We start from the raw sequence: 6,000 nt of genomic DNA, 5'->3' as shown, positions 1-6,000 counted from the left end.
CATTGTGAGAAAATCAGAAAAACATCAGAATTAAAGAGGGAAAAAGAAGTCCTATATGATGCCATCATCTAGTTGATACACCATTGTTGATGAATGACATTCATGTATATCAATCTTTCATTTTTTGTCTACTTTTATCTTACTAAAAACTTAATATTTTAAACTGTTTTCTTACAAGAGTAGTAGATGTTCATTATAGAAATAATGAATATGCAACAGAAGAAATAGAAATCCCATTATCTAGAAATGACTTGTTACATTTGGATATATTTCTTTCAAGATATTTAATCTGTATATATATTTTTGTTAATAAATTTATATAGTAATACTACATTATAAAGTTTTTTCACTTGACAGCATGCTGGAAGCATTTCCCCACATAAAGAAATTTCCCCACATAAAAAAGAATTAATAATATTTATGCATTATATGTGTGCTATGTATCTTTATTTTAAAAACATATTTCTATAATATTATTTTAATGACTGAATGTATTCCATAATATTAATGTTGTTGTTATTTAGTCACCCAGTCATGTCCAACTCTTTGCGACCCTTTGGACTGTAGCCCACCAGGCTCCTCTGTCCATGGGATTTCTCAGGCAAGAATATTGCAGTGGGTAATCATTCCCTTCTCCAGGGGATCTACCCAACCCAGGGATCAAACCTGAGCATCCTGAATTGGCAGGCAAATTTTTTACCACTAAGCCACCAGGGAAGTCCATGAAATATGAATGTGCCATAATTTATTTAACTGACCCTCTATGGTGCAATATTAAGATAGTTTGTAAGTTCTTCCTGGGATATAAAGTTTTTATTCTAAATAAAGTCTCTCACTAGGTCATGTTTTCTCAACTTCTTTGTTAATATGTACTACTTGCTGCTACTGCTGCTGCTAAGTCACTTCAGTCGTGTCCTACTCTGTGCGACCCCATAGGCAGGGGCCCACTGTCTCTGGGATTCTCCAGGCAAGAACACTGGAGTGGGTTGCCATTTCCTTCTCCAATGCATGAAAGTGAAAAGTGAAAGTGAAGTCGCTCATTTGCGCCCGACTCTTAGCGACCCCATGGACTGCAGCCTACCAGGCTCCTCCATCCATGGGATTTTCCAGGCAAGAGTACTGGAGTGGGGTGCCATTGCCTTCTCCGATGTACTACTTAGTGATATTTAACTCAGTTTTCTTAAATAAACTTAACTTTATTACAAATATACAATTCAGTGTGTTAATATACTTTATCTACTTAGCATTTTAATGGCCAATATGGCATTCTATTAGTTGCGTACATTATTGATTATTTAGCTATAATACAATCACAAATGGCATGTTCAAAATTCCTATTTCAACAAGAAAATTCACAATAAACATTAAACAATAAGTAGATAGCTTTTTAAAAATTTTCTCTGTGTGTTTATATTCATAATCATGAACATTTTCTCTTTCTGTGCTCATTCAATCATGTCTGACTCTTTGTGACTCTATAGACCGTAGCCCTCCAGGCTCCTCTGTCCATGGGATTCTCCAGGCAAGAATACTAGAGTGGGTTGCCATGCCCTCCACCAGGAGTTCTTCCTGACCCAGGGACTGAACCCGAGTCTCATGTCTCTCTGCGCTGGCAGATGAGTTCTTTACCAGTAGGACCACCTGGGAAGCCCCAAAGCTGAGATAACTGAAGCCAAAAGAATTTCCCTTCCAGGCTGCTTTACCATGAGGGTAGACAGGTTTCACTTCGGTTTACTCAGAGTTCTTTCTTGTGTCTCCTGCATGAGGACGCAGGAGAGGAATTCCCTCCATGATCTTGACTGGCTGAATTGCTTTTCATGGCTTCGATTCTATGGAAAGCTATTCTAGAGAATGCTTAGTGAACTGACTCTGTATGGTTTCACAGTGTGAGGATTTACTTTATAAGAATATTATTTCACCTGTAGTTGAAGAAAGTTGCTAGTTTTGGCAATCCCTCTTTTGTTATGAGAATTCACAGGAGACAAATTCCACTTTCAGAAATGCTGTGGGCCAAGCGTCACTCTGTGTAAGTTCATACCTACAGACTGCAAATTTCTGAATGGGTTCATAAGATGAAAAACAATGTACTTGTGCTCACTGCCTTTACTTAGAAATTAATTCCAGAAAGTTTTAAATGCCTACATATAATCATAGGTTCAAACTGCTAATGATAGTAGTGAAGGAATTCAGAAACAAGACATATCAATGTTTTCAAATGGTTACACCACATATTTCATAGTTTTGCAAATAAGGAAAGTCTGATATTGAAAGGACACCCTCTTGGTTCCTATAAAGATAATACAAGTCATTCTGAAGACTATTTTTAAAGACAGGAACTTGAAAACTAAGAATTCAAGTCTGACAGCATTTGGTACAGTAAATATTTTGATGAATGAATGTATAGTTTATAGTTATTCTACCGGGATAGTAAAAAATATGACTTTAGCCTTTTTTCGGCTGTGCCATGCAGCATGTGGAATCTTAAGTTCCCCAGCCAGGGACTGAACCCTGGCTCCCTATATTCGAAGCTTGGAGTCCTAACCATCGGACGGCCAGGGAAGTCCCTCTAGACTCTTGACTGCCATATGGAATATCTTCTGGTAGGGGCACAAATTGATTGGGTGTCGTTTTGTCTTTGGGTTAAAACATTTGGTTTTCAGATGCTCTCCTTGTGTTGTCTTATCCCAGGCTCAATCCATTGACCACAGTGCTGCTTTTCCAAGTCTCTGTACTAAATCCATGTTCCACTCCTTGGCATCTTCTGCCAGCTCTGGTTAAGAGTCCTTGTCCTCTGGAAGCCTAGGTGGTGTTGGCCAACCCAGATCACTTCCTGGACTATAAACATGGATATGGGGCATAATGTTGCACAAAAGTGTTTATAGCATTGATATTTCTATGGCATGAGAAAATAGAATCCTTTTTCAGCTCAGTCCCTAATCAAGAAGTAACTTTTCCTTGAGGTGAGCTAGGACTCAATAGGCCTCGTGTAGCTCCACTTCCCTCTTGGCACTCAGCCCATCCTCCCTGTGAACAAGCCCAAGCCAGCCTGTGGAGAATGAGCGGCCACGTAGAACAGAGGCAAGCCATCCCACCTGAGGCCACTTAGTGCAGCCAGTCCCCAGCTGATGTGCTAGCTGACCAGCAGCTTACCAAAGATGCATGAGTGAGTCCAGCCGAGCCCGGAAGCCCAGTCCAAAGTGCTGACCCATGTAACTGTGAGCTAAATAAATGATTGCGGCTTTACACATGAAATTATGAGGTAGTTTGTTACACAGCAGAAGTTGAATGGTTCACCCTGCTAGGGAGGTCTGGTTACGTCACAGATTTAATAACTGGCTCAATTTTACTTGACTTTAAGGCCATCTTTGGAGCTATCCTGTTCTTCTCTAATATCCTCAGCTCTACTGTAACACTTTAGTGTGGAGGTCTTGGGCACTGTAGTCCCAGACCTGGATCTGAATCCAGTCTCTTGAGGAGTATGACCCTGAGCTAGTCACTTTCCTCTCACTGAACCTTATTTTCTCATCTGTAAAATGTGGAAAGGTTTATCACCTAATAATATCACTTGTGGTTGCTTATGCAGTATCCATTTCTGGTCCCTATATTTCCTTCCCAACAGAACTCTGATTTTGTTCAGTAGTCATACATCCTCTGTATTATCTTCTGAATTCTCTAGTAGCCTAAATCAGGAGTGGTTCTTGATGATTCTCAGCTAATCATGGAAATTCCATTCCCTTGGCCAATGGTTAGTTTAAGTGTGGGCTAGGATAAAGTTCTGACCAATGAGAGCATAGAGAGAAAGATGCTAGTATGCAGGGACTTCTGGGAAAGATTTCTTCACTCCTAAGATGGACATGAGTTTGAGTGAACTCCGGGAGTTGGTGATGGACAGAGAGGCCTGGCATGCTGTGATTCATGGGGTCGCAAAGAGTCGGACATGACTGAGCGACTGAACTGACTGACTGAAGAAGCAGAGAAAGAGATGATCTGTCTCTTTTGAAGACTGTTTGGTCGGGACATGAAGCCTGGGGCTATTGTAGCCGTCTTGTGGTCATGGTTACTTGAAGGTAAAACCAAAACCCTGAGGAAGGCAGAAGCAACAGATGGAAAAAACCTGGGTCCTTGAACATATCACTAAACCACTGAAACTCCAATTACCAAGTCAACCTTATCTCAGAACTACTTTTTATAAGAAATAAAAAATCTTCTCTTTTATTTAAGTTTGTTTGAATTAGGCTTTCTGTTTCTTGCTAACCCAAACCTCCTAAATGATATATCCTTTAGGGAAGTATCTGACACGCAGTGAGACTTCAGTAAGCATTAGTTCTGGTTAGAATTGTACTGGCCCCCTTCCCTCAGCCATTAGATGGTTTCAGGTTTCACAGATCTTAGAAAAACACTTTGCAGAATTCTACTAACTTCGACACTGTCCTGTTTGCTTATGGTCTTAATTCTAGAGCAGGGGTTAGCGCTATGGACAGTGCACCAAATCTAGCCCACTTCTTGTTTTTGTAAATAAAGTTTTATTACATAGCTACACCCATTCATCCAATGATGCTCTTGCGTTATGACACCAGAGTTGGGTATTAATAGTTGCAAAGGAGGCTCTATGGCTGGCAAAGCCTGAAATAGTTACTCTCTGGCCCTCTACAGAGAACGTTTGCTGGCCTGTGTTTTGGAGCCAGTTCTTTACCTCCTCAACGATTATTCGCTTGGAGACCTTATTGCAGTTTTCACCCCAGAGATTTTGCTTCCCTCAGTGTATCAGCTAGGACTCTTGTGAACAAGTGATTGAACATGTAACCCAAACTATGTGATGGCTTTAGGAATGGCTGGAACCAGGGACTCAGTGGGATAGTGAGGATCATATTCCACTCTCTCCATCCCTTGGCCCCTCTTCCTCTGTGTTGACTCCAGTCTCCAATGACAGTGTCTGCCACTGAGGGCCATGATATGACCCCACAGTGCCTGTCCTTCCTAGCTAATGTTTAGTGAGAAAGAGGTAAAATCTTTCTAAACATGTTCAGTAAAACTCTGGAGAATTGCTGTGGTTGATTTGACTCAAACATTGAAAGCGCATTTGAGAGAGCAGCGACAGATAATTCTCTTTTTACTCTTTTATTTTACATATTGTTTGCTTGTTGTCTGTCTTCCTCCACTAGATTACGAATTCTAAGAACAGTACTCAGCAGCTACCATATGCCATTTGTAATGAATGAATGTATTTATTAGTATATTTATTTAAAAATTAGAATTGGGATTATTCTATACAGATAGTCTTGTTTTCTGCTTTTAAAAAATTTACAAATTTACATGAGGACCATTCCTTTTGTGCCACTAACGCTGTTTGGATTGGATTCCAAAGGCAATGAGCAGCCATTGAAGGTTTTTAAGCAATGGTTGACATTGACCCATTGGCTTGTGAGCCATGTTGATCTCATTCTGGCCCATAGTCTCTGCATTACCCATAAAGACTGCATCATACAAATATTTCCACATCTCCTCCCATCCCGCCCTTAGAGAATCATGTTGTAGCTACTAGAGTTTTTATGTTGAAGATGATTGGATATGACTCTTCGGTTGAGCCTGCTTGTGTTGCTCAGTTGTCCAAGTAGTTGCAGTTGACTGATGCGCCCGCTCCCTTTCCCCCGGGGCTGGGGCCGCTACCTCATCCTGAAAAGATGTGTTGCTTCATGATATCAGCTTACAGCAAACCATGCACAGATAACTTTTCAAACATTTCATTGTAATACTTCCACGCTTAAATCACCAAATTGGCTTTGGAAAATATGCAATGCCTTCAAATTACATTCTCTTTTAACTGAGAATTCACAGTATCAGAGGGCAGTCTGTGTACTTAAGACATTTGAAAATGGGGGCATTAAAATTGGGCTAGATTTACAGGATTTAAATTTCAGAAAACCCACAGTATTGTAAATGCAACAAATGATGAGAAACAGTTACGCCGTGTGTCTTTTTACCTGTATTGTATATAATACA

Source organism: Ovis canadensis, chromosome 11 (assembly GCF_042477335.2).
Source record: "Ovis canadensis isolate MfBH-ARS-UI-01 breed Bighorn chromosome 11, ARS-UI_OviCan_v2, whole genome shotgun sequence".
Classification (NCBI taxonomy): Eukaryota; Metazoa; Chordata; class Mammalia; order Artiodactyla; family Bovidae; genus Ovis; species Ovis canadensis.
The sequence above is the reverse complement of the archived record's forward strand: the minus strand, read 5'-3'. Positions refer to the sequence as shown.